The sequence below is a fragment of the Eptesicus fuscus genome, chromosome 4 (genome assembly GCF_027574615.1).
Source record: "Eptesicus fuscus isolate TK198812 chromosome 4, DD_ASM_mEF_20220401, whole genome shotgun sequence".
NCBI classification, from domain to species: domain Eukaryota; kingdom Metazoa; phylum Chordata; class Mammalia; order Chiroptera; family Vespertilionidae; genus Eptesicus; species Eptesicus fuscus.
In genome coordinates, this window is record NC_072476.1 from 66,428,900 (window position 1) to 66,456,412 (window position 27,513).

The window sequence follows — 27,513 nt, forward strand, 5'->3', positions numbered from 1 at the left end:
TGGATTCATCAGTATAATAATTTGAGGCACATAGCTAGAGCAATATATTATTTAAGTAAATAAAGGCTTGCAGTAAAAGCCAAAGGCTTGGATGTGTTCAGCAAATTTAAAAATTATTGTTAAGCATCTATAGTACATGGCTGACTTATTTTTAGACTTTATTATAGTTTCTAGGGAAGTCATAGGGAAAGATAATAAGTCATGTGTGAGAATTGATGCTTTATGAGATGTTCACTATTTTATTTTGTTAGCATTCCCAAGTAGTATTTAGGTTCAGTTTCTGAATTTGAGGAATATAAAAATGATTTTTAAATGTTATATTATCATAATGGATTTCAAAATGTTAAAATATTATTCTGTTTTCCCACCATATTAAAGTTTAATTTGGATTTATACAATCTAAAAACAACAAAAACGTTAATGCTTTCTTAAAATGTTTTTTTCACCAAGATGGCAATATTTTCAATATGAACAAATTTTATGTTTTGAGTTTCTGTAAACCTTCATGGAAATTAGCATAAATGCTGATTCCTAAATGTTTTGTCAATTAATATATTCATATTCTAATCCCCTTATCTGTGAATTGGTGGGCACTTATATATCTGATTGAGATAAGCCTCTATTGCAAGCAGAGGATTAATGAGGGTTTGGGAATGGAATGCAGAGGATAAGTTGACTCAATTATGTTGGTGCCTGTATAAATCCTAAGTAGAAAAGTGCAGTGCACTAATGTATGGACTAGAGGTAGGTCAAAGATTTCACATTATTACATTCTTTAGGCCCAGTAAGTTAAAATGTTTGTTTGTTTTTTTCCAGTTAACAAAAGTAGAATAGTTTTAAAGACAACCAACATATGGCTTCATTTGCCTTGTTTTCATTATTTCCTTGTTATGTGTAATAAATTTTCAATAGCCCTAACCGGTTTGGCTCAGTGGATAGAGCGATGGCCTGCAGACTGAAGGGTCCTGGGTTCGGTTCCAGTTAAGGGCATGTACCTTGGTTGTGGCCACATCCCCAGTAGGGGGTGTGCAGGAAGCAGCTGATCGATGTTTCTCTCTCATCGATGTCTCTAACTCTCTATCCCTCTCCCTTCCTCTCTGTAAAAAAATCAATAAAATATATTTTTTTACAAAAGAATGGCCAAATGATGTTACATAGATCTCTGTATTGTCCCACAACTTGGTAGTAAAAATGATTTGTTTGGCCCCTCTAGGTAAAAGAACACCTGAGTTATACCTAACACTAAAGGAAACAAAGAGAGGGCTCCCCGTGTTACAGGATAGGAGAGGGGCTCTTCTTGCCCTGTTGCTGGTGAAAGTGGGGTTCTTGAGGTTCTGCTGGAATAAGAATTTCTGGAGGCCTCCATGAGAAGATGAGATATGGTAGATGTGTGGAATTACACCCCTGAGTTTCCAAAGTTCCATTTCCCTTTGCCTAGTCACAGAAGTATAGCTGGGGCTTCAGTAGAGCTAAACTTAGAGCCAGTGTCCAGAGTTTTCTTACCATGTTGGATTTGGGTCCAGTCCAACATCAGGCTAGTTTAGCTTGTGTTTTCCTGCTGCAGGCCGTTAGTCCATTGTGTGTCAGGTCAGCATGGCCGTAGGCCATAGGGATGAATACAAGGAAGGAAGCAGGAACAAGAGAGCTACACAAGGCAAGAGTCAATGCAACAAGAGAGCAACAAGAGCATTTCTTTGTTTAAGGGATTATGTATTCCCAAATTGTTGCTTGCTTCCAGTGCCCATGCCCATTCTGGCCAACCATCTCTGACCCCAGGTTTGATTGGCAGACACCTGCTGTAGTCACCCCATCATTACAGGACATTTGTTTATCTTCTCCTTGCTGGATCCCTACCTCCAATGTTTTGCAGGGAAAACGCTGTTATTCCCTGGGAGTGTGAAATTTCAGCTTCCTGGTGAAACTGGACAAATGACATGCCTATAATACCTGGCTTTCCCCTTTGCTTCTCTCCAATCCTATCTAATAAAAGAGTAATATGCAAAATGACTGTACCTCCGCTACACCCACAAGCCATGCCCACCAGCCACGCCCACCAGCCAATCAGGAGCAGATATGCAAATAAACCCAACCAAGATGGCTGAGGCCAGGGAGAGCAGGAGGGAGGCTTGGGTTTCCCCGGCGATGGAGGAAGCCAAGCTTTCTGCCTGCCCTTGCCAGCCCAGGCCTCTGCTTAAGGCTACAAAGTTTCAATTATAGAAGGTAAATAAATCCCAAAAGAAATGGCTGCAGCCACAGAGCGAGCAGAAGGCTTGGCTCTGCTCCAGGCTACAAAATTTCAATTGTAGAAGATAAATAAATACCAGATACCAGGGCCTCCGCTTGGGTCGCTGGGGGGCGTGGCCAGCCTGCAAACCACCACAGGCCCCTTCCCAGGCCGCCCCACGCCCCAAGGGAACCCCCACCCTGATCCGGGACACCCTTCAGGGCAAACCAGCTGGTCCCCACCCCTGTACCAGGCCTCTATCCTATATAATAAAAGAGTATTATGCAGATTGACCATCACTCCAACACACAAGATGGCTGCCCCCATGTGGTCAAATATCCTGCCCCCATGTGGACACAAGATGGCCACAACAAGATGGCCACCACAAGATGGCCAGCAGTGGAGGGCAGTTGGGAGGGACCAGACCTACAGGGAAGGGCAGTTGGGGGGGGGGACCCAGGCCAGCAGGGGAGAGCAGTTGGGGGGGACCAGGCCTGCAGGGGAGGGCAGTTAGGGGTGACCAGGCCTGCAAGGGAGGGCAGTTAGAGGTGACCAGGCCTGCAGGGGAGGGCAGTTAGGGGTGACCAGGCTGGCAGAGGAGGGAATTTAGGGGTTACCAGGCCTGCAGGGGAGGGCAGTTAGGGGTGACCAGGCTGGCAGAGGAGGGAAGTTAGGGGTTACCAGGGTCTGCAGGGAAGGACAGTTGGGGGGGGACCAGGCCTGCAGGGGAGGGCAGTTACGGGTGACCAGGCCTGCAAGGGAGGTCAGTTAGCGGTGACCAGGCCTGCAGGGGAGGGCAGTTAGGGGCAAATAGGCTGGCAGGGGAGCAGTTAGGCATCAATCAGGCTGTCAGGGGAGTGGTTAGGGGGTGATCAGGCTGGCAGGCAGAAGTGGTTAGGGGCAATCAGGAAGGCAGGCAGGCGAGCAGTTAGGAGCCAGCAGTGCTGGATTGTGAGAGGGATGTCCGACTGCCCGTTTAGGCCTGATCCCACCGGATTGAGCCTAAACGGTCAGTCAGACATCCCATGAGGGGTCCCAGATTGGAGAGGGTGCAGGCTGGGCTGAGGGACACCTCCCCACCCCTGTGCACGAATTTCGTGCACCAGGCCTCTAATCTATAATAATAAAAGCATAAATGCAAATTGACCAAATGGCCGAACAGTGGAACGACCATCCGACGACCTTCCAGATGAAGCCAGGGCTGCAAGGGCCAAGGCAGCCAGGGCTGCGAAGGCCTACTCTTGCATAAATTTTTTGCATTGAGCCTCTGGTTATTAATAACTAGCTAATTACAATGGTATCACCAGGCCACAGAGGGAGATGCACAACATACTTTAAAGTACTGTTCAGAGTAGAATGCCAAAAGGAGTAAAAGGTAGAAAACTAGGAGATTTTAAAAGTTCTGTTTGAAAATATTTAACTGTGTAAAGTAGAAAACTTTCTTCTTTCAATAATTTTTTTTTTTCATATAGCACTTAGAACAGTACAGACCCAAGAACTAGCGAACATTATTTGACAAAGTTTGGTATATAATTTCTAATGACTATTGAACCAGTACTTTTCAGATTTAAAAAAGAGAATAGGTGTTGCATATGTTCAGAATACTATACCATAAGTTAACTTTTAACATCTTCATTTTCAGAAATATATTATTTTAAAGAAAGAAAGATTTTAGATATTATGGATATCCCCCCCTCTTTTTAAGCAAAAGTTATGCTCTTCTTTAATCAGGAGCTACACATACTTCTCAATTCTTGGAATGATTATATGTAGTGATGCCCATGAGCTTTTTATTAAAAAAACTTAGATATTTTTTTTTTCTTAATTTATTCAGGTTAAGTATTTTTATTTAATATCCTGGATTCCCTCTTAACATGCATAACTGAGTATAATTGCAAATGAGAGTTAAATGTTCTAGTGGCCCAAATGGAGTTTTAGATTTACTTCAGTGTAGACAATTAATTTAAGAGGAACATATTTAGTATAGTATCATGTAAAAAATACATAAAAATTAATGTAATTTGTGGAATTTGCTAATTCAATAGAAACAGAATTTTATGTTAATATATGCATACATTTTAAGATTTTTATTTTATTAAATATCAAAATTATTTTAAGAATATTTTTACAAAAGAGACATATGAAATTACTTTATTCAGTAAGTTACATATGATTCCAATTAAATTGTTTCAGTGATTTATAACACTTTTTTGGGGGGCTCAAGACCGCTGAGAAATAATATACCTTCCCCTCAGCTATTAGTATGACTCACAAAAGTATAGTTTCAGAGTTGAAGAGTAGATGGAAATGGGGGACATGCAATGTAAAAAATAAAATTAAATAATTATTTTAAAAAGACCCAGAGGTAATCCTATATAATAAAATCCTAATATGCAAATTGACTGAACAGCAGAATGACTGGTGGGACGACTAGTCGCTATGATGCGCACTGACCATCAGGGGGCAGATGCTCAATGCAGGAGCTGTGTCTTCCCCAGAGAGGGAGGCGACCAGTAGCGGCAATTGGGGGACAGGGCCGGCCAGGCCTAGGGACCTACCCTATATAATGGGAAAGTCTCTTAGATTTAAAATTAAAACCTGGCAAGGCTACTCTAATACTGAAAAAACAGGATGATGCAGTGATGACATGCATAGACTCTGGCTTGCACATTTTGTGGTCAGCCCTGATTCTGACACTTATAACTGTGTGACAAAGCCAATTACTTAACTTCTCTCTGCTTCATTTTTTCCACCCATAAGATGGGGAAAATGGTACTACTGCCTTAGAAGGATCATATTATGTACTACTTTTTATAATCAGGGCAAAAAAATGTAGCTGCCTATACAACAACAAGATGTATGAAAAGTATGGACACTGGTGCATGCAGCGTCCCAGATTGCCAGAGGGATCTCTGACTGCCGGTTTAGGCCCACGGGGATCAGGCCTAAACCAGCAGTTGGACATCCTCCGAGGGTACAGGCTGGGCTGAGGGACCCCCCCCCCCCACGCATGGATTTCATGCACCGGGCCTCTAGTTTTGTTACATTCATTTAGAGCAGTGGTTCTCAACCTTTCTAATGCCGCGACCCTTTAATACAGTTTCCTCATGTTGTGGTGACCCCAACCATAAAATTATTTTCGTTGCTACTTCATAACTGTAATTTTGCTACTGTTAATGAATCGTAATGTAAATATCTGTGTTTTCTGATGGTCTTAGGCGACCCTGCTAGCAGTTCTCAACCTGTGGGTTGCGACCCACAGGTTGAGAACTGCTGCTGTAGAGCTGAAGACCATTGGAAAACACAGATATTTGTTTTTGGTCAATTTGCATATTACTCTTTTATTAGATAGGATACAATAGTTTCTGTGAGTCAGGAATGTGGATAAGGATTAGCTGGGTCTTTGGCTTTGGGTCTTACAAGACTGATAGAGATGTTTGTAGGTGGTCTGAGGTACTTATCTGTCACTCAGGTTCCTCTCTCAAGATTACTGGTTGTTGGCAGAATTTCTCTTCTTTCCCCAATTTTTGATGTAAAGCTCTGCTCTTTTCTGCAAATCAGTGGGTCTGGGTTCCTCTTTGCTATATCCTGTAAGTAGAACATATGCTCTAATATTTCTATCAGTTTGTTTTCCAGTGTCCTCTCTCCAAAACTTCTGATTATCTCCTCACTAACCCAGAAGGTGGGAAAGGATAACAAAAATGTCTAGGTCTTTATTTCCTTAGTTCTTTCTTCTAAATTTTACTTTCTTTGATTCATCACATCATTCATGGACTGACTTTTTTCCTCCTTTGAAATCTTTCTTTTTCTATTTTTTCATTTTTCATCTCAAGTAGTCTGCATATCAGCAAATGTTATTTGCCACAACTAACCTCCAAAGTGATAGTAGTTTAAGCAAGATAGAAGTTTTGTTTTTCACAGAAAAAAAAAGTCTAGTGATTACTTATTCACCACTGAGATTGTGGATCCCCACACATTAGGGCCCCAGACTCCTTTTGTCATTCTCCTTTGGTATTCCTAATGCTGGCCTTTTAATCTTTGAGTTATGGGTATAAACACAGATTCTAAGGGAGTTTCTAGCACAACTGCTTAGCAAGTCTTCAACAAGTTTTTCCTTGTTGGATGAACAGAAAGATCCAAAAAAATTAATGATTTTCTTAAAGTATTTTACCAAATATTAGCTTTGGGTGGCTTTGGCAGTAGCAGGTATCTGATTTGAAGAAGAGAAATTAGCCATAATATGTATTAATAATCATATTTAAAGTATAAGACTCTCATGCTTTGAAGACTAAAAAGAAAATTCAGGTATTGGTCTTTTTTTTTTTTATCTGTAGTTATTTTTCCAAGGTAATGATTATTTCTTTAATATATTCTTATTTTTATTGATTTCAGAGAGGAAGGGAGAGGGAGAGAGAGATAGAAACGTCAGTGATGAGAGAGAATCATTGATTGACTGCCTCCTGTGTATCCCCCACTGTGGATTGAGCCCAAAACCGGGGCATTTGCTCCTTGACCTGAATTGAACCCGGATCCTTCAGGCCAATGCTCTTTCCACTGAGCCAAACTGGCTAGGACAATAGTGATTATTTCTTGAATTTGCATTCTCTGATAATATATACCAAATAAAGATATTCTTATTAAAAGTAGATGAGTGAATATAAATTATGCATGCCTTATTTTTAGCTATTGTCTTTTCTAGTCCTATCTTATATATACTATCATTATTCATGATAATATAAGTAAAATAGTCATAGCTAGCAGATACTGATTTTTAAATTGTTCTTTTTTTTAGTTTTAATTTTACATTCAATAAACCAAAAATGAATAATTTTAATTGTTGAAAAGTTTGTAAGTTAATATAATCACTTTTAGGCAATTAAGGGAAAAAAACACACACCTTCAATCAGATCTATTTTGTATCAAATTCATGTATACTTGTATAATACATAGTGACATTTTGACTTTTTAAAAATAATATGTTAAAATCCCTACTATTTCAATTGTAATTGCATAAAATTAACAACATGAAAAAAATATCAGGCCTGCATATTTTTGCACTTAAAGCTACAATACAATAGAAACTATTTGTAGAAAAGCTTTAAGAAATCCTGCATCTTCTCAAGAAATTCTGTAAACGCTCTAGTGTACCAATGAACAGGACAGTGAGAATTGTTTTACTACAGTATTTTAGGCAGTTCACTTTTTATTTTGCTGCATTGGGTACAACTTGAAAATCTGTGTTTGAAAGGCCTGTACTTGAGTTTTATCACTTCCTTTCTAATCTGAGAATCAGAAATAAAATAATCAGGGGAAAACAAAGATAATAGAGAAAAGACATATTCTTTAACAAAATAATTCCTTTCCCTATGAGAAACTAAGATATTTATTTTCTTTATCCTTTATATGAAAACTTTGTTAGCTTTAGAAACAGTTTGCATGATTTTGAATATATTTTGTTCCAACAGTAGATAGAACTCAATTCATTACAAATGAGACGTCTCTTTACAAATAAACACATTTTCTTTTATTGCCCCCTTCTAATATACCTAAGATATACAAAACCACAGCAATTACAAGTGTAATGCATGACTAAGTGTATGTGTAAAATTTGAGAGAAATTGTTGACAATTGTTGGAAATTTTTTTGTCATTACAAACACTAAATGTATTATATATGTTAAAAAATTTTAAATTATTTTCAACACTCACTTTCTCACTTATTCTGCCATCTTTTGACAGCCCATTTATCACATTTCTACATCCTGTTCTTCATTTATTTGCTTATGTGTACCATTATACACTTCGTACACAGCACAAGGCATATGAAAATTAGTTAATAAATAATTCTGTAGAAAATTAATGTCCTTTTAACACTATGCACTTTTGGTCATAAGCCTTTCTTTTATTGGAAGATACCCCTCGTGTCTTTATAATATAAATATAAATCAGGAATTTTTTAATCAAACACAATTATGATGATTTTTAGTAATATAAAATAGTTTTGTAGTTCCAGTCCCACCATACAAACTAAAATACATAAATTAGTTTTATTTTAAAACACACTTGCTGGCATATTCCATAAAATAAAATATTGTCCTAAATTTATAAAAAAACTAGTATACAATATTACAAATTAAGTCTTAAAAATAGTTTTTAAATAGAAAGTTTTTAGAAAAATGCAAGCACTTCAGAGTGCTGAAAAGTTACAGAAATCACCATAGCTACATACTAAGAATGACATGAGAAACTTGTATTTATGTCAAATGAAGTCCTTATGGGGCTTATTTTATGTAATCTGCTTTGTATTCTCTAGCTGCCATAATTATATTTCAGCAGCCAATTTGCTCTAATTGAGAGAAGTCCTAGCTTTTCTCTCTAGCTTGTGGATTAATTTAGTATGTTATAAATCTATACAGGGCTGTCCTATTCATAATCCTATATATTCAGAACTTCCATTTGCAACTTGAATTAGAATTTGAAATGGGAAAGGCTTCCACACATATTCAGTGCCTGAATGCTGTAGGAACAGCTCAGACAATCACTAGAAATTGAACTTTCAAAATAGTCATCAAAATGCCAATTATTTGATCCAATAAACAACAAGCAGAGACAGAAAAATTAGCCAGATGAGATGCAAGTCTTATGGAAGTCTACTTACAAAACAGAACAATAAAAAATCTGCAGTACGCCATTATACAAAATCATCAGTGGATGAATGTAGTCTGTACTTCATACAAAAACCATTCAAAAATCACTTTGACAAAAAAAACCAATCAAGCCTATTGAAGTTTTTTATTTTCTTCTTTGGTTCTAAGACTCTTGGTTCTTCATCCATCCAGCTATTTTTATTTTTCATAATGTTCTCATTTATATGATTACCTTTCTAAATGTTTTCTAGAACACTCACTTTCTCACTTATTCTGCCATCTTTTGACAGCCCATTTATCACATTTCTACATTCTGTTCTTCATTTATTTGCTTATGTGCACCATTATACACTTCGTACACAGCACAAGGCATATGAAAATTAGTTAATAAATAATTCTATAGAAAATAAATGTCCTTTTAACACTATGCACTTTTGGTCATAAGCCTTTCTTTTATTGGAAGATACCCCTCATGTCTTTATAATCTAAATATAAATCAGGAATTTTTTAATCAAACACAATTATGATGATTTTTAGTAATATAAAATAGTTTTGTAGTTCCAGTCCCACCAGACAATCCACTTAAACTCTTTCTCTTTGAAGCCCCGCTCTCCCTCATCTCCAAGTATTTCAGGGGTTTACTAGGATCTTCCTAATTGATACTTGTCCAATTGATACAAGTCTCTTAACTGCCATTGACTTTTGGTAATTTCTGTTCTGCTGCAGCTGGGGATGTTCTGATAGTCACAGAAGGGCACTTTCAGTGCTGTCCAAACAAGGCGCCTTCAAAGCCACCAGCTTTGCCTGTCATCATTACTGTCAATTCAGCTAGATTCTCTAAAATCACTTAAAGTGAAAGACACTCACAGACATTGCCAATGCTATCAAAATGTATTAGCTGAAACTGTAGGCATTGCAGTGCCAAATGCTCATAGATTGTGGTCACTACTTCTAGAACCAATGTGGGCATTAATACTACTCACTAGTTGTCTCTAGCTTTTATTGATTCAGAATAAATTGTAGGGTGCTGGTATAAGGCAACTATTAATACTTTATGATAAAGAACAATCCATAAATTTCACCTTTGTTTTTAGTCTTACAGCAATTAAGATTTTTACTTGCAATCACTGAAGGCTGACTGGGTCATTAAACAGAAAAAAACAACTTAAAAATATATGTATCAGCTCACAGATTTGGTGAGAAGCTTGGAGAATAAGGCTCAAGGCTACATTTCAAAAAAAATCTAAAGCAACACTAAAAAGTAATCTTTAAGAAAAATATTCTGCTCCTGAGTAGAACTTGATGCTAGAGGTTTCCATAGCTTCCATTTATGCAAAAGCAACAAAGCTTTGTAGTCACTGTGCAGAGAGAGAGAGAGAGACACACACATATTACAGAGACACTAAGAGAGAGGGATATCTTCATTTTTTGTGCCAGTGTGTTAGTCTGATATATGTTCCTGATTAATTAATAGAGCTTAGGCCATGTGCTTATGCCTTAGGTATAATGTGAGTCGATAAAGTGAATTCACAGCATATTTGATTTCTGAGATGAAGGGAGAGGGAGAGAGGGATAGAAGCATCAAAGATGAGAGTGAATCATTGATAGGCTGCCTCCTGCACACCCCATACTGGGGATCGAGCCTGCAACCAGGCATGTGCCCTGATCAGGAATCGAACCATGACCTCCTGGTTCATAGGTTGGTGCTCAACCACTGAGTCATGCCAGTAGGGCGACAGCATTTTTTTAAAACTTCTAGAGATGGAAGTGTGTATTGCTCCTTCACCAATACTCATCAACTTAAACATTAACAATCATAAAACGACATTCAAAGACTGTATGGTCAAACAAAATACAAACAATATATACAAATATACATGAAACATCTCAATGGGTCTTCCTGTGCTTCAATGTTTCACAGAGATAGTAGGTGAAAAGAGATATTTCCACTTAAATTTGGGCAATGTGTCCTGTTTAGTTGTGGAGAGAATAATCTATAGGCTCAATGTTTTGTTCAAAATTACTCAGTCCATACTAGTATTAAGATCAACCATTGTTTTTAGACCCAGTCAGGTGCCCCATACTCTCTTACAGTGAATTATTTCTCCATGTAGTCTCCAGGTTCTTTTGTTTGGTTTTGTTTTGGTTTTGGTTTATCCAAATAGTTTTCTGGTTATGTTCCTCACTCAGTAGTGCTGCATATACTATACCTGAGTAATAGGGTGAGTGAGCTTAAGTTTAAGTGTGGCCTGTTGTAGATTATATCACGATTCAATGATTATTTAGGTATTTTCCTTGACTAAAATAGCATTACATTGGTGGCAGGGTAATATATTGGCGTACATTTTGTGTATTTTCTTCATTTATATTCTTATACTTTTCAGGAATGCAGTGTAGAAGAAACAAAATGTGTGTGTGTGTGTGTGTGTGTGTGTGTGTGTGTGTGTGAGAGAGAGAGAGAGTTTAAGAAATTGTTATAGGCAATTTATTTTAAGAAGCTGTTGAGATGCAAGTAGTTTCAACTGTTCTCCTCCTCACCCTCCACCAGAGGTATTTTGGAGTAAATTTAGATAATAAAAACAAATAAAGGAAGGGAAATAGGGGGGAAATACAGTTATTAACAACCAGCTCAACTTATCAGCTATATCCCATCAAAGTTAAGAATTGCTATGCTAAAACATTTTGGACATTTCAAACTGCTTATCTTTATATTGAAAATTAGAAAGTCAGTGACCTGGCCAGTGTGGCACAGTTGGTTGGGCATTATCCAGTGCACAAAAAAATTTCTAGCTCTGTTCTGGTCCAGGGCACATTCCCAAGTTGTAGACTAGATCCCTGGTCAGGGGAATGCAAGAGGCAGCTGATTAATATTACGCTCTCACATTGATGTCTCTCTCTCTCCCTCCCTTTCTCTTTCTCTCTCTGTAAAAATCAATAACTATTCCTTTTTTATTTTTTTAATGAAAAGGCATAAGGTGAGAATGTGCAAATTAGGATTAGGAAGAGGGCATAATCATTACATTTAATCTTACCTGAGGGACTTTGCCCCAGCTAGACTAATCAGTTAATAGGGGTCTTTATTTAGCTCACTTGGTTGTAAATAGTACTTTGGTCTATCTTAGTTTTCTGCTTTAAGGAACAGCAATTTTTAACACAGTGCTAGAACTAAAAGAGTTTCATGGTAACATTTTCCCTTTTTGAATTGTTTTGCCTATCCTAAATTTTAATCAGAGTTGCTTCTTTCATCAAAATGAGACTTGTATTTAATAACTGCTAAGCTTTTCCTCATCATCTCAGGTTAAGAGTAGAAGTAGCAAGGTCATTTGCACAAAAGAACTAAAAAAGTTGGAAGACTTCAATCTAATTTAGGAGATTGTAGAAGATACTGATTGAAGAAGGAAGTAGAATCCCAAAGTAGTATTACAGAAAACAACAGCACTAGAGAAATTGTTCAAACAGCATCACTTAACATGCAGGTTACAGAAGTTCTGTACATTTTTCCAAGAGAGTGAGTAGCTTCCCACTCCTGAGGAGTGAATTTATATTTATCTATCCATCCTTCAGGGAGCCATTGTATCATGGGGTGTGTCCTATGAGAGACTTGGATTGAGGATTCTAGCTTCTGTACATCTCCAAGGAACATCCAAATGAGCCATGAACTTTTTGTGCAGATGCCTAGATTTCCTAGGAAACCTACATGTTTGAATTTCTTTAAAAGTTAAATCTAACTTTTTCAGGGTCTAAAGCAGGAGTATAAATGTAAGTTTTTAAACCATCAGTCTAAGTATTTAAAAGTCATTTGTCAATTTAATAAAATGTTAATAAACTACTTTGATAGTTTATAATAATATATAATTCCACAAAGACCAAAAAAATATATAATTCCACAAAGACCAAAAAATTTAAATTCTAACTTGAAAGTCTTAGACTGGGATTCTACAATTGGCAATGGAGAGTGCCAATGCCCCTTCTCTTCCTACTCCTGATTCTATCCTGCTTTTTCTAAAGGCATGCCTGTCCACCCAGGAAAATCCCTGTTTTAGCAGGAATGCTGTACTCCCAGATATCTTTATATTGAAAATGAGAAAGCCAATGCCCTGGCTGGTGAATATGATGGATAATTTAGGTCTCTCATTGATTGTGTAGAGACATGTTTGATGGAAGGCCAAAGTGGGGACTTCCAAAGTGTGGGGCCCAGGACATGGGCCCCTCTTCCTGGGTTTAAGGACAGTATTACTAAATATGAAATGACTCACTGCTAGGTGATGGAAATGTGAGTTAACAGAAAGAAGATCATTATTTGGCTTATAGTCTAAAAAAAAATCATAAGAACAGAATATCTGTGAAGATAGAACAAATAGGAAAGAAGATAAAGTGATATTACAGCATATCATACCAGAATAAGTCAACTAACTGCTCAATTAAATGAAACACTGAATAGCATGCTGATATTGAAAAAAATGGAATTGATTCAGTAGAGAACATGAGAAATTATGTTAAAATTTTGAGGAAACATTAAAACACGAGGAAAAATATGAGAGACATGGGGATCCAAGATATAGTTGAGAATATTAAATATGTACAGATAGGAAGAGAGATATAGAGTTATTTAAATAATTGGCATTTTATCTATTGTAGAACATCGAGTAAGTAAAATAATAATCATTTCTTTGAACAAGGTTTTGTTTTCTTTAAATGTATTTATATATGCTTCACAATTCTTAGTCATGATATAAGCCATGATGTTAGAAGAGCACAGTGATAGCACATGATTTAGAAAAAGGTCAGGATGGTGCCTTGAGCAATATTTTTACAATATATAGAGAATATTGCAGGGCATTTTTTAATGGTGGATATAACCATGCATCAGCATCATCTTCTTGAGACAACCTGGCTATTGAACTTAGATTTTTTTCAAAAAGCTTGACAGTTGTCTAAGAATAAGAAAAAAATTATCCTGCATATAAAGTCAACCTTTTGGAAATTATTCATTTTTCCCTTGGGATAACTATTTTTTTTTTTAATTTAATGGTCCTTGCTACCCATGGCCATGTTAGTATGTGCTGAGAGAATAAAAATCTTTCAATATTTGCTAAACCAAATAAGTTCAGTTGGCAACTTTACAGCTGAAAATTTTGTTTTCTCAAAATAACACTATATATTTTTGGATCCTCTATGCTGTTTGAATTGTTCATAACATTGTTATTACTTCACAATCACTTTTTTTTAAATGAAAAATTTTATAGATATATCAACAAACCAACAAGCAAATAGTTGTATGTGGTCATTGTGAACAGAAAATAGCCCCAAGAGAGAATTATTGATGTCCAAGGCAGAAATGCTGATGTTTAATTTGAGAAATTGACATTAAAATAATATAAATAGAAATAAAAAAGTACAGAGCTAGATGTAGATATAATAATGATATGTAGTACATATATTAATGGGTAAACAATTCTAGATGAACTCAATAGTACAAATGATAAAGTACAGTTTTACTTTAATGCAAAATAAACATTAAATCATTTATATTTTAAACACTAGTTACTTTGTTTGAATCTAGATATTTTGAATCTCAATATTTTTATAGTCACCTAGTTTATTACATCTTGCTGACAAATTAGGAAGGCAAACATTCACATCATTACTGTCTTGATCTCTGATGCTGTTTTCACATTTTCAAAATAGAATATTCAACAACACAAAAACAATTTTATGTTTTAAAAACTTGAATATTATTCTATCTTACAGAAAAGTGAATACCTAATGTGAAAGAATCCTAGTGTCAATGATGTTCCAGTGTTGGTTTTTGTGTACATGGAGTGTGTGTGTGTATGTGTGTGTGTGTGTGTGTATGGCATTTTTAGACAAGAGAACTCTTCATGATCAACAACAAATAAGAAAAAAATTGCCCTAGCCAGTTTTGCTCAGTGGATAGAGGGTCAGCCTGTGGACCAAAAGGTCCCAGGCTTGATTCTGGTCAAGGGCAAGTACCTTTGCTTGCAGGCTCCTCCCTGGCCCAGACCCTGGTTGAGGCTCCTGCAGGAGGCAACCAATCGATGCATTTCTCTCACATTGGTGTTTCTCTCTGTCTTTCCCTTTCTCTTCCACTCTTCCTAAAAATCAATGGAAAAATATCCTCAGGTGAGGATTAACAACAATAGAAAAGAAAAATGCAAGCATTAATTTCTTTTAAAAATAGAAGTTATGTAAACATAATCCTCTTATCTGCTGAGGAAATTTTTGTTTTGGCAGATCCTAAAACTAGGCTTTCTGAATATATAATTTTTCATTTTCTGATTCTGTATGCATTATACTATTACTTTACAATCATTTTCCCTTTACACGATACTAGTTTGTTTAACATTACTCTGCCTGCCAGTTACAAATTTGAGAAGCTTCATAGAGCTATTAGAACAGTAATCCTATGTTTCCTGAGTTATATATTTGACATGAGTGAATCTAAGAATATATGATCTTTATGATAGTTAGAAGATATGAACTAAATCTGTCTAATGTTGATTTACAAGAACCAGTTCTCAGCACAACATTTTTTAGGGGGAAGGTCACCATTTAAAAAACGTAACAGTACACCTTTATTAAAATTTGCATTAAATTATATACACATTTATTAAATTTGGCAAAGAATCAAGCAATGTGACAAAGAGAAATATAAATTTCACTTACCAAATTTTAGAAACTTTAAGAATTTGGTATAGTTTCAATTTTAAGATTTTCTCTTTAATATCTTATTCAGTTTTATGATAAAATATATATAACCACCTGTGCCATGTTAATAACCATGAGTGTTAATTGGCTTTAGTCAACTGAATTATGGGAAATAAGTGATGCAACCAATCCTAATAGTTCCTACTATTAGAAAGTTCATCACTAGAGGGGATATCACTACAAATATTACATACATTGAAAAGAGAATAAGGAAGTATAAGGCCCATCACTTGAACCATGTAGATGAAGGAGAGTAATTTCTTAAAAGACACATATTTCCAAATGACACTTAAGAAGAAATATATAACTGAATGATCCTATATCAAGTAAAGAAACTGAATTTTCAGTTAAAACTCTTCTAAAAATAAATCTTCAGACACAGATAATTAAGTGTTGATTTTGATCAAATATTTAAGAATAAAATATACTAATTGTACATAATCTATCCCAGAAAGTTGAGAAGAAAAACCATTTCTCAACATATTGTGTGAGCCTAACATTTCTCTAATACTAAAAAAGATGTTATTATAAGAAAAGAACAGAGCAATCTCCAATGACCCTTATGAACAGAGATGGAAATACCTTTAATGGAATTCTAGAAAATTTAATCCAGCAGTATATAAAACACAAAAGCATCCAATCAAATGGTGTTTATCCCAGGAAAACAAAGATCATTCAACATGCAATATTCAATTTATTCATCATATTTAGAGACGAGAATAAAACACATTATGATCACCAAAGATGCAGAAAACCACTTGACAAAATTATAAACTATTCATGATAAAAGCTTTCCATCAACTTGTTATAAAAGGGATTTCCTTAATATTGTAAACGTGTCTACAAAAAAATTTACAGCTAATAACACAGTTAGTGATGAAAGACTGAATGAATTTCTCCTAAGATGAGCAACAAGGGAAAAATGTGACAAGTGAGTTCATTAAGGCAAGAAAAGGAAATAAAATACCTACAGATCAGAAAAGAATTAAATTGATCTCTTTATAAATGACATGATTTTATATGTAAAATAATCAAAAGAATTCACTAAGAAATCTCTCTAAATGAATAAATTACTTGATCAAGGCCAGTATAAATATAGAAAAATAGATTGTATTTCTCTGTACTTGTAATGTATAAGCAGAATTAAGTAAAAATCTAGCAAAATATGTGCAGGATCTATATATTCAAAACTATAAAATATGTGTAGGATCTGTATATTGGGAACAGTAAATGACTGGAATAATTTTTTTTTTTAAATTAAAGATATACCATGTTCAAGTACTAGAAGCAATAGAAAGAACAAACTATGGATTCAGGCAATGATATGCATGAAACTTAAATGTATTTTTCTAAGTTTAAGTAGCCCAACACAAAATCTAAATTGTGAATGATTCCATTTACATGACATGCTGGAAACTGGATATTTCTCTTGTGTTTCTGTCTTCAATTTCAACTTATAGAACTTCTCAATTTCAGCCATATTTCTTTATTTTAAATGTTCTGTTCTTGTTAGCTGGTAGACTTTACATTGATGTAATTGGCTTCCTCGATGCCAAAGTGAGAGAATTGTGTTAAAACACTACCAACAAAATTTATACCATGTGGTTTGCTCAACATTTAAAAGGAAAATGGTCTGGTTTTAAAGTAATTCACCTTTATATCTTACTAGAGGCTCGGTGCACTAAATTTGTGCATGGGGGGGGGGTGTCCCTCAGCCCAGCCATCACCCTCTCCAATCTGGGACCCCTCGAGGGATGTCCAACTGGGATTGGTCCTTAATGAGCAGTCAGACATACCTCTCACAATTCAGGACTGCTGGCTCCCAACCACTTGCCTGCCTGCCAGCCTGATCACCCTCTAACCACTCCCCTGCCAGCCTGATCAATGCCTAATTGCTCCCCTGCTGGCCCAATTGTCTCTAACTGCCCTCCCCTGCCAGCCTGGTTGCCCCCAACTTCCCTCCCCTGCCAGCCTGGTTGCCCCCAACTTCCTTCCCCTGCTGGCCTGGTCCCCCCAACTGCCCTCCCCTGCAGGCCTTTTTGCCCACAACTGCCCTCCCCTTCAGGCCTGATTGCCCATAACTGCCCTCCCCTGCCAGCTATCTTATGGCAGCCATCTTGTGCCACATGGGAGCTACCATCTTTGACCACATGGGGGTGGCCATCTTGTGTGTTGGAGTGATGGTCAATTTGCATACTACATCTTTTTTATATAGGATAGTATACACTGGGTTGTCAGCTCCTCTGCAGTAGGGAGTGGAAGAGGGTGTGAGGCATGACAACCTTCAGTTAACTTCCACTTTAAATGTTTCTGTCCTTATTGCTACATTTAGTACTTTCCAACTTTGATTTTAGAACATTTCTAGGTTTCCACTTAAAAAACCAACTTGCAATGGAATAGCAGTTCCCTCTAGTAGATATTCTGGCCTACAGTTTCCTCTGTTCATTTTTACCATCTGATAATATCTTACCAATGCAGGTAATGGTAGAACATACTTTTATTTATTGAATAGTATTATTATCACTCAAAATCATTACCCTTACCCTTTAGAAATATAAATGCATGCATAGAAACTTACTCCAAACCCTGGTATTTAAAACTTAATGATTCAATGATCCCACTGTTGCTCTGGAGATAAGACCTAATTTTTTTTGACACACGCAAGTCTCCAAGATTTGACAGCAAAATTTTTATCTTTAAATACAGTTTTCTGACATGGTGCAAATGTGGTATTAGAACCATTATACCAATATCCTTTTATTGTGTGATAAGGAAAAATTAGTAAAGCACTGATTGTAAGACTCAGGAAAAGACTCATCAAATAGAAGAATGGGTCTATATACTGTAAATATCTTAGTTCTAAGCTATTTGAAGGATAACCATAAAAAAGAATAGGAGAAGTGGAAAGTTTGTGAGATTAAAGTTTTCTCCCTGAATGTTTATCTGGCTGGAACAGATAGTCAGTTTCTTTCTGGGTAAGGCCGTTGCTGTCAAATTCTGGTCTAATTTGTTTAATACCAGGTGTTATTAGGCTATCTCTAAAGCATTCTGGAATAATTTATTTTCCTGTAATATAAAATTCTAATGAGTAGAGCTCATGTAAACAGTCCAAACAAATTGACTACAAAGTGACATAAAATTGGACTAAAGATGGTAAACAAAACAAGATAAATTAATTTTGGGGGAAATAGAATATCTGGCTAATACTTATTTTTGATATGAGATATATAAGTTTGGATCATAAGTATCAACTTAAAATTTGTTTATTTCTTGGAGACACTGGTATAATTAAATCATAAGATGAGTGATAAAAGTGCACATTGAATGTAATGCTGACATGATATAGCAAACCGACAACCAGAGGTTTCATTGCAATATAGTTAATTACATATTCTTTTAAAATTTAGTATTCTGGCAATGAAAACATTCTGAAAAGGAAGATGATTACATTTTTAAAATACATGATGGCTCCTATAGTATTACTTATACTTTCTTTAGTAAAGATTATATAATAATGATAGCTAAAACCAGTGATGCACCAAATAAAAAATTAAATAGTATTTGGAAAATGAAGGGTGCTTGAAACTGATGTTTTCTTTGCATTTATTCAAGTACATAGGTTCAGATACTTGAACAGTTTTCAAAGAGATTGCTGTCACTGTCAAAACTAAAAATCCTTTTTAATTTTTTTTCCCCTTTTGAAATGGGTTTTTACTTTTTAATTTTGAAAATAACTGAAATACATGGCTTTGGTAATGTGTCTACTGAAATGTTGAGTGATTATACTTTGCTCTTTTTCCCCCTGAAACCATACTTCTTGTCCTTGTACAGCAACTACAACATCTGGTCAATATCTGATATAATCCTAGTAGAGATAACATAGTGTACTGTTTTGACCTTTTCAGTATTCTATACTTTAATTGGTTGTCCACTCTATATCTTCCCTACATATTAGTGGAACAGCAAATAAGGGGAAAATGCTATGAGTAGCCAATCAAATCATAGAACATTGAAAAGGTCAAAGCTGTATAGTAGAATCCTGTAATTGACAGAATGTATGAGACTTCAAAATTGTACCACATCCTCCTTATGACAAAAACTATAATGAAACAGAAAATGGCACCACATAAATCTACTGATATGACAATCATTGTTCTGAACATTAAGAACATATTTTAACACATTCCAATTATGATTTTTAAAAATTGTATTATTTTGTTATCACAGATTTTGTAGTCTAATTAAATTACACAGAGATAGTAAAACTTTTTATCCACCATAGAATGACAATAATCTTATATTTAAGTAGGTCTACATTTATAAAAATCTAGAGAAACATTGTTAGCATAAAGGATGTTTTACTCTTAGACAGGATTCACTAAACTTACTTGAGGAACTTAAAGAAACATTTTTTAAGGGAGATACCAAACTAATGTAACAGTGTTTCCCATTTTCACAGAAGCTATCTTCATTGATGGTAAATACCAAACTCAGAGTCCACTAAAATGAAGCCATAAAGCCTGAAGCTGGAAATCTATTCTGTATCTGGTTTTTAGATTGTAATCAAAGAAGATAGCTTTAGTCAGAGCATTGACCTAAAAGCCACATTTTAAGTGTCTCTTCTTAGAATTTTTCCTTGACCACACATATCTAGGAGGAGATCACCTGGAAAAGAGAGAGAGACAGAGAGAAAACAGCTTTCCAGAATTTCAGCAAATGATATTGTAATGAAAGTTGATATAATTCAGAAGAAATAAATCCAAAGCCTACAATTATTATAGAACATGAAATTTGCCAATCCTATTTGCAGTCACATTTTTTAGAATGGCCAAGCTTATTTTAATCACTAGAGGCCCGGTGCATGAAATTCATGCATGGGGCCGGAAGGGGGGGGAAGGCAGGTCCCCTCAGCCCAGCCTGCACCCTCTCCAATCTGGGACCCCTTGGGGGATGTCCGATTGCCGGTCTAGACTGGCAGTCAGACATCCCTCTCAATAATCCTGGGCCATTGGCTCCTAATCACTCTCCTGCCTGCCTGCCTGATCACCCCTAACTGCCCCCACTGCCAGCCTGATCACCCCTCACTGCCTCTGCATGCCAGCCTGGTTGCCGCTAACTGTCCCCCCACCCACTGGCCTGATCACCCCTCACTGCCTCTGTGTTCCAACCTGGTTACCCACAACTGCCCCCCACTGGCCTGGTCACTACTCACGGACACCCCATGCAGCCTGCTTGTTCAGTCATTTGATTGTCCCTTGGGCCGGCCCTGGGCATCTGGGTAGCCTCCATCTGAGGCTTGCCTGTGCCTCGGGCAGGCCCTGGGCGGCTGGGTGGCTGAGGGGACTGGTCGCCGCCATCTTGTGCCTGTGGGTGCCGCCATCTTTGAGGGTGTGGCAGTCAATTAGCACATTCCCTCTTTATTAGATAGGATAGCTGATATATACATGCATATAGGAGGTTAGAGTGTTTATAATTTATTTTCAGCTGCTGTTTTATTTGATAGTAATGTTGACTAGAAGAGAGTTTAGCAAAAATAAATAAATAAATAAATAGAAAAAATACATACAGACACTTTACATTTCTAAGAATGTTTTTTTCACTTTAACCCAATAGACTTATGAGGAATTCCAGAAATTGTTTTCCATTATCTGGAAAATAGTATAGTTGCTTCTAAGTTTTGAGTACATCTAGCAGAATAATATCAGATATTTGGTTTATTTGTACTAAAGACTTTCCTGTTAACTCCTTGTGGAAAATGTATTAATTTAGAAAAGATTAGGCACCAACATCTTTCTCTGTTGGCAAACTGTTATGGAAGCTAAAAATATGCTTTAAAAGTTTATTTTATTATAGTTCAAGCTTCAAATTAAGCTTATTCTCTAATATTAACTCCATCTTCAAACTGGCATTTGTACATTTGAGTGTGCTTGTATGCACTGGGGGATGTGTCTGTGAAACACATACTTGATGTGGCAGTTGTCTGACTACATAGCCTGCTAACTCTCGCTATCAGTACAGTTTTATTTTATGTCTTTAAGTAAGTGACCTTTCCATTTTCTAAATATAATATTGCCCATTCAATTCTAATGTCTCAGGCCATTTTTCTCTGCAATGTGTACTTTCTACACTGAAAAATGCTGGTGGTACATTTATTAAAGGCTACAAACCAATGCTTTCACTGCATTTTTAAAAATAGATTATTTTTATTTAATTTAAAAAAATATTTTCTGTTTGTTTGTTTATTTGTTTGTTTCTTGTTAATCCTCACCTGAGGATATTTTTCCATTGATTTTTAGAGAAAGTGGAAGGGAGAGGGAGAGACACAGAGAGAAAAACATCAATGTGAGAGAGACACATCAATTGGTTGCCTCCTACTTGGGCCTGGACCAGAGCCGGAGTTCAAGCCTGCAACCTAGGTATGTGCCCTTGGCTGGAATTGAAGCCGGAACATTTTAGTCTGCGGGTGGACACTCTATCCACTGAGCCAAACCGGGTAGGGCTAAATGAATTGTTATTTTTAAATATTTTTTTAAATTTTATTTTATTGTTTAAAGTATTACATATAGTAGTACATATATCTCCTTTTTTCCCCCCATAGACCTTCCCCCAGCCTCCCCTACCCCCTGTCACATGCCTTCATCCCACCCACCCCCAGTATCTTGTGTCTATTGGTTGTGCTTATATCACTGCATTTTTTAAATTGTTTCATAAATAACTCTACCCTCTTCCACACACTAATTTAGCTTCTTTTTAATTATTGCATTCTAAATTACTCTGGATTTCAGGGGTATTGTTTTGTGTCCAATATTTATAGAGTTTCATTCAATTGTTGAATTTTAAAATAGCATTCTAGTCTTTCTTATTCCTGTATTGCTGATTCTAAACATCTAGTTTGCATAATCTCCATCTTGTTACTCATTGTGTTACTACCTGCAGTGTCTGTTTATAGAATGTTATGCTTTATTCATATTTGAACTTTTTTTCAACTTGGCCAAGTAAAAATCAATCCAAATGAACTTTATTAAATAGTAATGTGGTGAGAAAAATAATGTCTCAAAGCATGGTTGTGTTAATAGTAGTATTTTTTTTGGACAGCTACATGAAAAGATAAGTGTGGGAATTGTGAATCTAAACTAATGTTATGGGTAAGGTTGTGATATTCTTCTACGATAGAGTCCATGACAACTATGAACTGATGTGAGATAGAAAAAAAAAGAATGAATAAAAAGGAGAAAACTACCATATCAATACAGGATCGATCTATTTCACCATTTCCCCTAATATATTGAAAATTAGTATTTAGAAAACAAAAAGCAGATAGCAAAAAATGTAAGTTGCCACAGAGGTCAATGAAGACATATTCTTAAACAGCATTTCCAGGGTGGCAAAAGTAAGCCTACTTACATAATAGAATATTAGTAGGAAGTACATGTGGTTTGTGATTTTAAAATGTATAAATAATTTGTTTAAGAGTAAATTAAGTTTGACAGGTATATCAACTCTTTTAGTTTGTAGGAAACCAGAGAGAAAATAATGAATGATTGCGAGTAAAAACAGTTGTTTTAGAATTACATAATCTGTTATGGAGATGATAAACTATCGTGCTTAATTATGTAATTGTGTAAGTGGAAAAAATAAAACCCAGAGAGATAAATAGTATGCCATACTACTGTCTGTCTGTTTTTTCTGGAGTCCTGGGCTTATATAACACAACAACATATTTTTTAAAAAGTTAAAGAGTAGATTTGACTGGATTGGGGAATTCGCCATTCTGTTAAAGTGATGGGAAAGAAAAAGATTTCTCTATCCCAGTACATGAGAGATGGGTTAGAGAGGAGAGGGGGAGGGGATCAAAAGCGGGAAGGTCTGTTTTAGCAGCAGACTGGATTCATTCCCTACTGACAACTTAAAATACACAGGGAATTTTCTGCATTGAATTTAGCACAAAATTTAGTCACAGAAGAACCCTGTTGGACCTTGATTTTTTTAACCTTTCAGAAATCAGCATGACTTCTGTTTCCTAGGGTCTGTAGATATTGAGCGGCTTTTCTGAAAGATTTTTAAAAAATCATAGTGTTAGAAGCCTATGTAGGACTATATTTCACAAAAGGTGTATATCTTACTGTGCAAGGAAAGATATCTTGCTGTGTGAGCCTCCTTACAGTAGCATTTCAATTTAAAAGCAATCTGTGTGCTTTATTATTATAGGATTTTCTTATTTCTCACAAATTACCTAATTTAAACTAGTCACTGACAGAATAATTCACTTGGCGTATAGAAGTAAAATATAAGTATATATATTTATGCATGGTTGAAAGTAGTCATGTTTATTTTCAATGAGATTAAAGATAGCACCTGATGTGAAAGATTGCTAGAATCTGAGAAACCTACAGTGGCAGACCTTTATTTATTTTTGGAACGAAACTTGTCAAGCTTTAACAGTTTTCTATGAACTGAATTAATTTTTCATGCTGTAGTGCTATTTGTTGCCAAAGCAATTGCTTGACATTACAAAAGACTTGTTTATTTACAGATATGTGTTTTGCATGAAAAAAAAAAGAGATTATTTTATTTTTTGGAGAATATGTGAGGTTTCTGCATTATTTAAAAAACATCTGCCATAGTTTGGGAATTTAATATTATTATACTTATCATTTTTTAATAACAAATGCTCTTTAGCAGTAGAAATAGCCACTTATTTCATTTTGTAGTACTAGATAATAACATACTAATAATATGCAACTTTGAACTTGAAGATAAAAGTAATAATTCAAGTAATATTGAATTTTAAAGGAAATTGTGGCCAAATTAACAAAGAAGAATGGCATTACATGTAGACCTTGATTAATACTATAAAAATAAAAATAGTTTTATGATTTTTAATAACCAATTAAGCTAGAGATAAACAAATTATACAATCCATCTTATTTGTGTAAATGTGTGATGATTATCAACTATCAGTAACCACCATTTTTGTGATATTAGTTGAAATAAATGTTCTGTAATAACATCCAATATCCTGTCAAAATGAAAATTTTTGAATAGAACAAAATGGTTAATAGCTCCTCTTTTTGCATTCTTTGTATTCCTCACACCGAATCTTCACAAAGCAAACAAGATTCCTTTAAAGAGCATTCTATTTTTATAGAAATCACCCATACGTTCTTCATAATGTACCTTTGTATTTATGAAAGAAAGGGAAGAATGGGATACTTGAGAAAGATTATATATGTAATCATAGATAAAATAATCTTAAATAAAATTGATCAGTTATAACTAATCCAAAGACTCTTATAAACTTGTTATAAGTACCTTTAAAAATAGATCCTTAGATTTTTACAACATGTAACAAAAATTTTTGGTATTATTTTAAAAGTCTCAATTATATTGTGAAAATCTTTGGAGTTTCCATAATTGGTATTTTATTAAGTTACTTGCTTGATTAACTCCATGTCCATCCATGTTCCCTAAATAGCTGGAAGGATAATCACATTATGCAATAATTTAGTTCTTACTTTGTCTAATGTGCTGTGTTAGATTCTGCTTGTATAATATGTATTTTGAGTCAAAATAGTTATTCCTGTGTACAGTCTGGTACAACCACTATAGTATAATCATATATATCTGTTTCTATATCTCCAAAAGTGACATCCATTGCATCATTGGCTGTGATGAATCATCAAAACACAAGTTATATTTGATTAATTAATGAAATATAAAGTGCACTTTAGGTTTAAATAATTATTTTTATTTATATGTTATAGTTAGTTTATTTAAGGAAATTACATTTTATTTATTTGAGTGCAAGCAATACTTGAATGGCACAGCAATAGCATTATTAAAGAGTACATGGAGCATCACATTTAGAGATAAAGTATAAATGTCATTAACATGACAATTATATGTAAATGTTTAAAAAGACTTGTCATTTTAAGGTATTTTATTTCTTTCCTGAAATCCTTTATCTGTCAAATTCTTTCTTTACTCTCACACCCATATATGAAAAATCACCAGTGCCAAATGATTAGAGTTTTATTCTTTCTCTTGCTTATTTAGATTTCTCAAAGTGAACACCTATATAGAAATATGGTTGGTGGAAATTCTAGTTCAAATTTCCATTGCTGTACAAATGTGTTGTTTGTAAAATTCAAAGACCACTTCTAGTTCAAGAGTCTGTTTCTTTGCCAGGCTTTCCCTTAAGATACTCAGAGGTACCTGGAGTCTTTAAGGGGGAGGTGGGTCAGAAACAAATGAACACATGTTCTAGAAGACTTCTTCACTGGATGTTTGTCAATGACTATAATAAGCCTGTCTATAAAGGACAGGATTCCATATAGTAGACAGTTATCTAAAAGCATTCAAATGTGGACTCAACACCTAAACATGACCTGGGTGTCCTGATTTGAGTGTGGACAGAATGGCCTGTAGAGTGAGTTTCCACTCATAGGTACCTATGATGATGGTTGTCCACAGAATGGTGCTGTTCTTTTCTGGGACCTACATATTGACAGTGTATAGTTTACCCTGAGAAAAATCACATGCTTTGGAGAAGACCAAGTAATAGGTTGGCATTGGTTCTACCAGTACAATATGCTGACACCCAAGACCATCTCTTTATAAAAAAAAATGTACAACAGTGTGGTGATGGGAGGGGGGTAGATGTGGGGGTAAAGATGAAAGAGGGTATGGGGTTATAAATGGTGACAGAAAAAAAATAAAAATAAAGAAAAAAATTTAAACTTAAAAATCATGCCAAAAAAGTGATACAAAAGGTGAATAATTCCTTGTCCACCACAGAAACATTCCACTATGACAACTATTAAGACCTGAATAAGAATACATAGGCCATCTATATATATAAAAGCCTAAGCAACCGTCCCACCATTTGACCATCTGACTGGTAGCTGTGATGCACAATGACCACCAGGCGCAGACGCTCAATGTAGGGGCTGCTGAGCTGTGGTGACTTGGCCTCTGCGGTTCTCGGGTGATGCACCAGGAACTAGAGAGGAGGGAGTCCTATTCCAGTGAGGTGTGTCACCCGAGAACTGCCCTCTCCCAATCTGGCCCCCTCAGGGGATGTCGGAGAGCCAGTTTCGGCCTGATCCCTACAGGCCTGGCACTAGGCCTCTAGTGATAGTATAAAGAGCATTGATATTTATAGAAATAAATTTAAGCGAATTGATGATGCTCCTGCTTTACAGTTTTTAACAAAAATTTGTGTTCTACTTGACTAGGTTCTGATTTCATACCAACTTTATTTGCTTAGTTAATTACTTTTGCTTCTGAAATTATTTCTCTACAGAAATTACTAGCAGTTTTGAAAGCATCCTGTTCAAAACTGTTTTGACATGTGTGGGTAGAAAACATGATGCTGAAAATCTCAAACAAATGCCTTTGATTTAGAACATCCAGTCTTAAACATCTGTTAATACAATTGGTATTGCAAGAGAATGCAAACAAATTCCTCACTTTTGAATCCTACTAGTTTTGAAACATAAAATCTATAGCAAGTCAAATGAGCCTTGGTTGCAACTACTGAGAATACTTTGCCTAGGCTCACTGATAGTCCACTCAGAACAGATAAACCTTAGTCCTCAAAGCTGTATCCCAGATTTACTAGTATCATTTCTTATGCTTTAATTCAGCAGTATAGTCTTGCTTTCTGATCATTTCAAATGGCAGCTTTTAAAAATCCTAAGTACTATTATTCTTACACATTACGAAAAAACCATTATCTCAGTTGAGCTCTTTGGTAAAGATCTATGATATATTTACTGACTTTCCACCTTTAAGTTGTTTTTGTCCTACTTTACTATTTTATCTTTTACTTTATTTCCCCACGTTTTACACAGCCTTTTAGAAGACATATTAATTTTGCTGAGAAAATATACAAGGCAAATTTCCACCTAAG